This window comes from Oncorhynchus keta, chromosome 17 (genome assembly GCF_023373465.1).
Source record: "Oncorhynchus keta strain PuntledgeMale-10-30-2019 chromosome 17, Oket_V2, whole genome shotgun sequence".
Classification (NCBI taxonomy): Eukaryota; Metazoa; Chordata; class Actinopteri; order Salmoniformes; family Salmonidae; genus Oncorhynchus; species Oncorhynchus keta.
The window spans coordinates 32,253,016-32,265,515 of NC_068437.1; the positions used below are offsets into that span (position 1 = coordinate 32,253,016).

Genomic DNA, 12,500 nt, shown 5'->3' on the forward strand with positions numbered 1-12,500 from the left:
ATGGGAATGGAAGGGTAAAGTCAGGATGGGGATGGAAGGGTAAAGACAGGATGGGGATGGAAGGGTAAAGTCAGGATGGAAGGGTAAAGTCAGGATGGGGATGGAAGGGTAAAGACAGGATGGGGATGGAAGGGTAAAGTCAGGATGGAAGGGTAAAATCAGGATGGGGATGGAAGGGTAAAATCAGGATGGGGATGGAAGGGTAAAGACAGGATGGGGATGGAAGGGTAAAGACAGGATGGGGATGGAAGGGTAATAAGGAACTAGACCACTCAATAACCACACACACACCAACCTCTTCAATAACCACACACACACCAATCTCTTCAATAACCACACACACACCAACCTCTTCAATAACCACACACACACCAACCTCTTCAATAACCACACACACCAACCTCTTCAATAACCACACACACGCCAACCTCTTCAATAACCACACACACGCCAACCTCTTCAATAACCACACACACGCCAACCTCTTCAATAACCACACACACCCCAACCTCTTCAATAACCACACACACACCAACCTCTTCAATAACCACACACACACCAACCTCTTCAATAACCACACACACCAACCTCTTCAATAACCACACACACCAATCTCTTCAATAACCACACACACACCAACCTCGTCAATAACCACACACACACCAACCTCTTCAATAACCACACACACACCAACCTCTTCAATAACCACACACACACCAACCTCTTCAATAACCACACACACCAACCTCTTCAATAACCACACACACACCAACCTCTTCAATAACCACACACACCAATCTCTTCAATAACCACACACACACCAACCTCTTCAATAACCACACACACACCAACCTCTTCAATAACCACACACACACCAACCTCTTCAATAACCACACACCCCAACCTCTTCAATAACCACACACACGCCAACCTCTTCAATAACCACACACACCCCAACCTCTTCAATAACCACACACACGCCAACCTCTTCAATAACCACACACACGCCAACCTCTTCAATAACCACACACACGCCAACCTCTTCAATAACCACACACACCCCAACCTCTTCAATAACCACACACACACCAACCTTTTCAATAACCACACACACACCAACCTCTTCAATAACCACACACACCAACCTCTTCAATAACCACACACACCAACCTCTTCAATAACCACACACACACCAACCTCTTCAATAACCACACACACCAACCTCTTCAATAACCACACACACCAACCTCTTCAATAACCACACACACACCAACCTCTTCAATAACCACACACACCAACCTCTTCAATAACCACACACACCAACCTCTTCAATAACCACACACACACCAACCTCTTCAATAACCACACACACACCAACCTCTTCAATAACCACACACACCAACCTCTTCAATAACCACACACACACCAACCTCTTCAATAACCACACACACACCAACCTATTCAATAACCACACACCCCAACCTCTTCAATAACCACACACACACCAACCTCTTCAATAACCACACACACCAATCTCTTCAATAACCACACACACACCAACCTCTTCAATAACCACACACACACCAACCTCTTCAATAACCACACACACACCAATCTCTTCAATAACCACACACACACCAACCTCTTCAATAACCACACACACCAACCTCTTCAATAACCACACACACCAACCTCTTCAATAACCACACACACACCAACCTCTTCAATAACCACACACACCAACCTCTTCAATAACCACACACACACCAACCTCTTCAATAACCACACACACCAACCTCTTCAATAACCACACACACCAACCTCTTCAATAACACACACACACCAACCTCTTCAATAACCACACACACACCAACCTCTTCAATAACCACACACACACCAACCTCTTCAATAACCACACACACCCCAACCTCTTCAATAACCACACACACCCCAACCTCTTCAATAACCACACACACACCAACCTCTTCAATAACCACACACACACCAACCTCTTCAATAACCACACACACACCAACCTCTTCAATAACCACACACACACCAACCTCTTCAATAACCACACACACACCAACCTCTTCAATAACCACACACACACCAACCTCTTCAATAACCACACACACACCAACCTCTTCAATAACCACACACACCCCAACCTCTTCAATAACCACACACACCCCAACCTCTTCAATAACCACACACCCCAACCTCTTCAATAACCACACACACCAACCTCTTCAATAACCACACACACACCAACCTCTTCAATAACCACACACACACCAACCTCTTCAATAACCACACACACCAACCTCTTCAATAACCACACACACCAACCTCTTCAATAACCACACACACACCAACCTCTTCAATAACCACACACACACCAACCTCTTCAATAACCACACACACACCAACCTCTTCAATAACCACACACACACCAACCTCTTCAATAACCACACACACACCAATCTCTTCAATAACCACACACACACCAACCTCTTCAATAACCACACACAAACCAACCTCTTCAATAACCACACACACACCAACCTCTTCAATAACCACACACACACCAACCTCTTCAATAACCACACACACACACCAATCTCTTCAATAACCACACACACACCAACCTCTTCAATAACCACACACACACCAACCTCTTCAATAACCACACACACCAACCTCTTCAATAACCACACACACCAACCTCTTCAATAACCACACACACACCAACCTCTTCAATAACCACACACACACCAACCTCTTCAATAACCACACACACACCAACCTCTTCAATAACCACACACACACACCAACCTCTTCAATAACCACACACACCAACCTCTTCAATAACCACACACACCAACCTCTTCAATAACCACACACACACCAACCTCTTCAATAACCACACACACACCAACCTCTTCAATAACCACACACACACACCAACCTCTTCAATAACCACACACACACCAACCTCTTCAATAACCACACACACACCAACCTCTTCAATAACCACACACACACACCAATCTCTTCAATAACCACACACACACCAATCTCTTCAATAACCACACACACACCAACCTCTTCAATAACCACACACACACCAACCTCTTCAATAACCACACACACACCAACCTCTTCAATAACCACACACACACCAACCTCTTCAATAACCACACACACACACCAATCTCTTCAATAACCACACACACCAACCTCTTCAATAACCACACACACACCAACCTCTTCAATAACCACACACACACCAACCTCTTCAATAACCACACACACACCAATCTCTTCAATAACTTCAATAACACACACCAACCTCTTCAATAACCACACACACACCAACCTCTTCAATAACCACACACACACTAACCTCTTCAATAACCACACACACACTAACCTCTTCAATAACCACACACACCAACCTCTTCAATAACCACACACACACACACCAATCTCTTCAATAACCACACACACACACACCAATCTCTTCAATAACCACACACACACCAACCTCTTCAATAACCACACACATACCAACCTCTTCAATAACCACACACACACCAACCTCTTCAATAACCACACACACACCAATCTCTTCAATAACCACACACACACCAATCTCTTCAATAACCACACACACCAACCTCTTCAATAACCACACACACACCAACCTCTTCAATAACCACACACACACACCAACCTCTTCAATAACCACACACACACCAACCTCTTCAATAACCACACACACCCCAACCTCTTCAATAACCACACACACCCCAACCTCTTCAATAACCACACACACCCCAACCTCTTCAATAACCACACACACCCCAACCTCTTCAATAACCACACACACACCAACCTCTTCAATAACCACACACACCCCAACCTCTTCAATAACCACACACACACCAACCTCTTCAATAACCACACACACACCAACCTCTTCAATAACCACACACACACCAACCTCTTCAATAACCACACACACACTAACCTCTTCAATAACCACACACACACCAACCTCTTCAATAACCACACACACACACACCAATCTCTTCAATAACCACACACACCAACCTCTTCAATAACCACACACACACCAACCTCTTCAATAACCACACACACACCAACCTCTTCAATAACCACACACACACCAACCTCTTCAATAACCACACACACCCCAACCTCTTCAATAACCACACACACACCAACCTCTTCAATAACCACACACACACCAACCTCTTCAATAACCACACACACACCAACCTCTTCAATAACCACACACACACTAACCTCTTCAATAACCACACACACACCAACCTCTTCAATAACCACACACACACTAACCTCTTCAATAACCACACACACCAACCTCTTCAATAACCACACACACACACACCAATCTCTTCAATAACCACACACACACACACCAATCTCTTCAATAACCACACACACACCAACCTCTTCAATAACCACACACAACAACCTCTTCAATAACCACACACACCAACCTCTTCAATAACCACACACACACCAACCTCTTCAATAACCACACACACACACCAACCTCTTCAATAACCACACACACCAACCTCTTCAATAACCACACACAACAACCTCTTCAATAACCACACACAACAACCTCTTCAATAACCACACACACCCCAACCTCTTCAATAACCACACACACCCCAACCTCTTCAATAACCACACACAACAACCTCTTCAATAACCACACACACCAACCTCTTCAATAACCACACACACCAACCTCTTCAATAACCACACACACACCAACCTCTTCAATAACCACACACACACCAACCTCTTCAATAACCACACACACCAACCTCTTCAATAACCACACACACACCAACCTCTTCAATAACCACACACACCAACCTCTTCAATAACCACACACACACCAACCTCTTCAATAACCACACACATACCAACCTCTTCAATAACCACACACACACCAACCTCTTCAATAACCACACACACACACACCAATCTCTTCAATAACCACACACACCAACCTCTTCAATAACCACACACACACCAACCTCTTCAATAACCACACACACACCAACCTCTTCAATAACCACACACACACCAACCTCTTCAATAACCACACACACACCACTGACCCATTTAATAGTGTTGAAGCCAGCCCTAATGGGGCTAGTGGAACAAGTATCCCCTAAGATAATGCACAAGCTCCAACTCACTGCTCTCACGCCCCTCTCCTCACCCCGTACTGCCCCTCTCCTCACCCCGTACTGCCCCTCTCCTCACCCCGTACTGCCCCTCTCCTCATCCCGTGCTGCCCCTCTCCTCATCCCGTGCTGCCCCTCTCCTCATCCCGTGCTGCCCCTCTCCTCACCCCATACAACCCCTCCTCATCCCGTGCTGACCCTCTCCTCATCCCGTGCTGCCCCTCTCCTCATCCCGTACTGCCCCTCTCCTCACCCCGTACTGCCCCTCTCCTCACCCCGTACTGCCCCTCTCCTCATCCCGTGCTGCCCCTCTCCTCATCCCGTGCTGCCCCTCTCCTCATCCCGTGCTGCCCCTCTCCTCATCCCGTGCTGCCCCTCTCCTCATCCCGTGCTGCCCCTCTCCTCATCCCGTGCTGCCCCTCTCCTTATCCCGTGCTGCCCCTCTCCTCATCCCGTGCTGCCCCCACCACTACCATTCAGGAGTAGTGAAGAGAAGTATGCCGATGGGGGATGAGGGAGAGATAGAGAGAGGGAAGAAATGAGACTATATTATAGAATTATTTGAGAACAAATAAAGTAACCATTTAAGTATTCCCAAGCCATTTAAGAGCAGATAATACAAAGGGGATCCCTCTAAGCTACAGTAGTAATGATGTGTGTTCATACCAAGTTCTATGTGTGAAAGTGAGCAAGCAGAGAAGTCCTCAAGTGAAAAGGGCACCTTATAAAAGCAATTAAGAGAGCTGGCTCATTCAGCTCCTTCCTCCATGACCTTGTCCTGACCACATTTTAAGACTTTAATTGATCAGATATATATTTTGGGGAGAAAGAGAACATGTGGAAGAGAGAGGAGGGAAATGGCAGCATGAACTGGTCATAAGTCATCATATCAGAATGATGACGTTCCTTCATAAATACCCACCAATCTTCTCTCCACCTGGCTGGGTCACATACACACACTTCTCCACCTGAATGGGTCACATACACACACTTCTCCACCTGAATGGGTCACATACACACACCTCTCCACCTGGCTGGGTCACATACACACACCTCTCCACCTGGCTGGGTCACATACACACACCTCTCCACCTGGCTGGGTCACATACACACACCTCTCCACCTGGCTGGGTCACATACACACACCTCTCTCCACCTGGCTGGGTCACATACACACACCTCTCTCCACCTGGCTGGGTCACATACACACACCTCTCCACCTGGCTGGGTCACATACACACACCTCTCCACCTGGCTGAGTCACATACACACACCTCTCCACCTGGCTGGGTCACATACACACACCTCTCCACCTGAATGGGTCACATACACACACCTCTCTCCACCTGGCTGGGTCACATACACACACCTCTCCACCTGGCTGGGTCACATACACACACCTCTCCACCTGGCTGGGTCACATACACACACCTCTCCACCTGGCTGGGTCACATACACACACCTCTCCACCTGGCTGGGTCACATACACACACCTCTCCACCTGGCTGGGTCACATACACACACCTCTCCACCTGGCTGGGTCACATACACACACCTCTCCACCTGAATGGGTCACATACACACACCTCTCCACCTGGCTGGGTCACATACACACACCTCTCCACCTGGCTGGGTCACATACACACACCTCTCCACCTGGCCGCGTCTCCAACTTAAGACCTGCGTCTAAGTACTGAGCTCCCTTTGTCTGTCCTATACACCCCTCTCTCTCTCTCTCACACACACAAACACACACACACACACACAATTACTAGTGAGGCCAGTCTCTGGTGAGGAAGGGGAAAGTGCCTGTTCAGCACATACAGACAGAATATGCCATTTCCTCCAGTTAAGTCTGTATTAAATTGATTTCTTCTCTGGGTTCAGGGTTTTTCCACACAATGAAAGCAGGGTAATCTACAGGTTCTCCCTTTCCTGAAATCAAGTTACAAATCAAGCGACTGTGGAGGCGATATGGGAAAGGTGAGGGAAGGACACGGGATGATTTTCCAGATGAGGAACACGGAGAATGAAGCACATCCCGTACGTGCTGACACTCAACACAGACACACGGGAGAGCAGCTCTCTCTCACACACACACACACACACACACACACACACACACACACACACACACACACACACACACACACACACACACACACACACACACACACACACACACACACACACACACACACACACCTTTGCTCTGAACAAAGGGCCATAGTTAAGTACTTGATGTAAATCACATACACATGGTTAGCAGATGTTAATGCGAGTGTAGCGAAATACTTGTGCTTCTAGTTCCGACAATGCAGTAATAACCAACAAGTAATCTAACTAACAATTCCAGAACTACTGTCTTATACACAGTGTAAGGGGATAAAGAATATGTACATAAAGATATATGAATGAGTGATGGTACAGAGCAGCATAGGCAAGATACAGTAGATGGTATCGAGTACAGTATATACATATGAGATGAGTATGTAAACACAGTGGCATAGTTAAAGTGGCTAGTGATACATGTATTACATAAGGATGCAGTAGATGATATAGAGTACAGTATATACGTATGCATATGAGATGAATAATGTAGGGTATGTATTATATTACATTATATTAGGTAGCATTGTTTAAAGTGGCTAGTGATATATTTTACATCATTTCCCATCAATTCCCATTATTAAAGTGGCTGGAGTTGAGTCAGTGTGTTGGCAGCAGCCACTCAATGTTAGTGGTGGCTGTTTAACAGTCTGATGGCCTTGAGATAGAAGCTGTTTTTCAGTCTCTCGGTCCCAGCTTTGATGCACCTGTACTGATCTAGCCTTCTGGATGATAGCGGGGTGAACAGGCAGTGGCTGGGGTGGTTGTTGTCCTTGATGATCTTTATGGCCTTCCTGTAACATTGGGTGGTGTAGATGTCCTGGAGGGAAGGTAGTTAGCCCCCGGTGATGCGTTGTGCAGACCTCACTACCCTCTGGAGAGCCATACGGTTGTGGGCGGAGCAGTTGCCGTACCAGGTAGTGATACAGCCCGCCAGGATGCTCGACGTTTGTGAGTGCTTTTGGTGACAAGCCAAATTTCTTCAGCCTCCTGAGGTTGAAGAGGCGCTGCTGCGCCTTCTTCACGATGCTGTCTGTGTGAGTGGACAAATTCAGTTTGTCTGTGATGTGTATGCCGAGGAACTTAAAACTTACTACCCTCTCCACTACTGTTCCATCGATGTGGATAGGGGGGTGTTCCCTCTGCTGTTTCCTGAAGTCCACAATGATCTCCTTAGTTTTGTTGACGTTGAGTGTGAGGTTATTTTCCTGACACCACACTCCGAGGGCCCTCACCTCCTCCCTGTAGGCCGTCTCGTCGTTGTTGGTAATTAAGCCTACCACTGTTGTGTCGTCCGCAAACTTGATGATTGATTTGGAGGCGTGCGTGGCCACGCGGTCGTGGGTGAACAGGGAGTACAGGAGAGGGCTCAGAACGCACCCTTGTGGGGCCCCAGTGTTGAGGATCAGCGGGGTGGAGATGTTGTCGCCTACCCTCACCACCTGGGGGCGGCCCGTCAGGAAGTCCAGTACCCAGTTGCACAGGGCGGGGTCGAGACCCAGGGTCTCGAGCTTAATGACGAGCTTGGAGGGTACTATGGTGTTGAATGCCGAGCTGTAGTCGATGAACAGCATTCTCACATAGGTATTCCTCTTGTCCAGATGGGTTAGGGCAGTGTGGTTGAGATTGCATCGTCTGTGGACCTATTTGGGCAGTAAGCAAATTGGAGTGGGTCTAGGGTGTCAGGTAGGGTGGAGGTGATATGGTCCTTGACTAGTCTCTCAAAGCACTTCATGATGACGGAAGTGAGTGCTACGGGGCGGTAGTCGTTTAGCTCAGTTACCTTTCTTGGGAACAGGAACAATGGTGGCTCTCTTGAAGCATGTGGGAACAGCAGACTGGTATAGGGATTGATTGAATATGTCCGTAAACACACCGGCCAGCTGGTCTTTGCATGCTCTGAGCGCGGCTGGAGATGCCGTCTGGGCCTGCAGCCTTGCGAGGGTTAACATGTTTAAATGTCTTACTCACCTCGGCTGCAGTGAAGGAGAGTCCGCATGTTTTCGTTGCAGGCCGTGTCAGTGGCACTGTATTGTCCTCAAAGCGGGCAAAAAAGGTATTTTGTCTGCCTGGGAGCAAGACATCCTGGTCTGTGACTGGGCTGGTTTTCTTCTTGTAGTCCGTGATTGACTGTAGACCCTGCCACATACCTCTTGTGTCTGAGCCGTTGAATTGAGATTCTACTTTGTCTCTATACTGACGCTTAGCTTGTTTGATAGCCTTGCGGAGGGAATATCTGCACTGTTTGTATTCGGTCATGTTACCAGTCACCTTGCCCTGATTAAAAGCAGTGGTTCGCGCTTTCAATTTCACGCGAATGCTGCCATCAATCCACGGTTTCTGGTTAGGGAATGTTTTAATCGTTGCTATGGGAACGACATCTTCAACGCACGTTCTAATGAGCTCGCACACCGAATCAGCGTATTCGTCAATGTTGTTATCTGACGCAATACGAAACATATCCCAGTCCACGTGATGGAAACAGTCTTGGAGTGTGGAATCAGCTTGGTCGGACCAGCGTTGGACAGACCTCAGCGTGGGAGCTTCTTGTTTTAGTTTCTGTCTGTAGGCAGGGATCAACAAAATGGAGTCGTGGTCAGCTTTTCCAAAAGGAGGGCGGGGCAGGGCCTTATATGCATCGCAGAAGTTAGAGTAACAATGATCCAAGGTTTTTCCACCCCTGGTTGCGCAAACGATATGCTGATAAAATTTAGGGAGTCTTGTTTTCAGATTAGCCTTGTTAAAATCCCCAGCTACAATGAATGCAGCCTCTGGATAAATGGATTCCAGTTTGCAAAGAGTCAAATAAAGTTCGTTCAGAGCCATCGATGTGTCTGCTTGGGGGGGGTGGGGGTATATACGGCTGTGATTATAATCGAAGAGAATTCTCTTGGTAGATAATGGGGTCGACATTTGATTGTGAGGAATTCTAAATCAGGTGAACAGAAGGATTTGAGTTCCTGTATGTTTCTTTGATCACACCATGTCTCGTTAGCCATAAGGCATACGCCCCCGCCCCTCTTCTTACCAGAAAGATGTTTGTTTCTGTCGGCGCGATGCGTGGAGAAACCCGCTGGCTGCAACGCCTCCGATAGTGTCTCTCCAGTGAACCATGTTTCCGTGAATCAAATAACGTTAAAGTCTCTGATGTCCCTCTGGAATGCTACCCTTGCTCGGATTTCATCAACCTTGTTGTCAAGAGACTGGACATTGGCGAGAAGAATGCTAGGGAGTGGTGCACGATGTGCCCGTCTCCGGAGTCTGACCAGAAGACCGCCTCGTTTCCCTCTTTTACGGAGTCGTTTTTTTGGGTCGCCGCATGGGATCCATTCCGTTGTCCTGGTTGAAAGGCAGAACACAGGATCCGCGTCGCGAAAATCATATTCTTGGTCGTACTGATGGTGAGTTGACGCTGATCTTTTATTCAGTAGTTCTTCTCGACTGTATGTAATGAAACCTAAGATGACCTGGGGTACTAATGTAAGAAATAACACGTAAAAAAATAAAAAAACTGCATAATTTCCTAGGAGCACGAAGCGAGGCGGCCATCTCTATCGGCGCCAGAAGTGATACTCTAAAGCACATATGTCAGAGTCAAGGCCCGCGGGCCACATCCGGCCCGCGAGAAGGTTTTTTACGGCCCCTGGGATGATCTTGATTTATTATTAGAACCGGCCCGCAGACCGCAGCAAGCCGGCAGCCCGCAGATCTTTTACACGCACCAATACTACATTTCCCACAATGCAACGGTGACGCACCGAGCAGTAGGCTGCTTCATTTCAATATTTATTGGCACAGCAGTTGTCAGCATCACAGTAAAATTAACTTTCAGATACCCATCAAAAATGGCAAAACGGAAGGTGGACACTGAGAACCGGGGGTTTCAAACAAGGTGGGAGTCGGAGTATTTGTTCACGGAGGTAGCTGGAAAACCTGTGTGTCTTCTGTGTGGAGAAAGTGTGGCGGTACTGAAAGAGTATAATCTGAGACGACATTATGAAACGAAACACGCGGACAAAAACAAGAATATGGACATGGAACAAAGGCTACAAAAGGCAGAGGAATTAAAACGAGGCCTCAAATCTCGACAGGCTCTGTTCAAAAAAGCCAAATCACAAGGCCAGGCTGCTGTCAAGGCCAGTTTTATTTTGGCAGAAGAGATCGCTAAATCAGCCCGGCCATTTACGGAGGGGGATTTCATCAAAAACTGCATGATTAAAGTTTGTGACGAAGTTTGCCCAGAAAAAAGGCAACTCTTTTTAAATGTGAGTCTGAGCAGAAACACCATTGCCGAGAGAGTAGAACAGTTGTCCATCAATCTAAAAGAGCAGCTTGTGAAAAAGGGAAAAGATTTCATTGCATATTCCTTGGCTGTGGATGAGAGCACCGACATTTCTGACATTGCCCAGTTGTCAATTTTCATCCGCGGAGTGGACTCCAGCCTAAGCGTGACAGAGGAGTTTTTGGCTTTACGTCCTATGCATGGCACAACTACGGGGCATGATTTGTATGAAGAGGTGTCAAGATGTGTAAATGAGATGGAGCTGCCTTGGAAAAACTCGTGGGTTTGACAACCGACGGAGCACCTGCGATGTGTGGACACAGGAGCGGACTGGTGGCGAAGATACGGGAAAAGATGCAAGAGGAAAACGCGACAGGTGAGCTGACAGCTTATCATTGTATCATACACCAGGAAGCGTTGTGCGGTAAAGCCTTGAAAATGGAGCATGTAATGAGCATCATCACGCACAGTTAACTTTATCAGAGCCAAAGGTTTGAATCACCGCCAGTTCAAGGCATTTCTGACGGAGTTAGAAACGGAGCATGGTGATTTGCCTTATCACACAGAGGTGCGATGGCTAAGCCAGGGAAAGGTGCTTCAAAGATGTTTCGAGCTTCGTGAGGAGATTTGTCTGTTCTTGGACAGCAAAGGGAAAGACACAACACAACTCCGAGACGAAATGTTTCTGTGTGAAATGGCTTTTCTGTGTGATATTACGAGTCATCTGAATGCAATGAACTTGCAGCTGCAGGGTCGGGATCGTGTCATCTCTGATATGTACAGTACAGTGAAGGCATTTAAAACCAAACTGACTCTGTGGGAGACGCAGATGCGGAAAGAAAATTTGA

The 12,500-nt window shown here is 47.1% G+C and overlaps 1 protein-coding gene and 2 long non-coding RNA genes across 4 annotated transcripts in view; 1 reads left to right on the forward strand and 2 right to left on the reverse strand.

Annotated features, from left to right (window-relative positions):
• LOC118395718 (WW domain-containing oxidoreductase) overlaps positions 1 to 12,500 on the reverse strand; it is a 432,897-nt gene that overhangs the window by 279,039 nt on the left and 141,358 nt on the right. The window lies entirely within an intron of this gene.
• LOC127908246 (uncharacterized) overlaps positions 1 to 12,500 on the forward strand; it is a 464,705-nt gene that overhangs the window by 252,020 nt on the left and 200,185 nt on the right. The gene's annotated exons all lie outside the window — the stretch shown is intronic.
• LOC127908248 (uncharacterized) lies at positions 130 to 3,323 on the reverse strand. The gene is made up of 3 exons (XR_008066471.1): positions 2,224 to 3,323; positions 905 to 958; positions 130 to 482 (listed from the first exon to the last, which is right to left on the reverse strand). It is a non-coding gene; the product is annotated as an uncharacterized LOC127908248 (long non-coding RNA).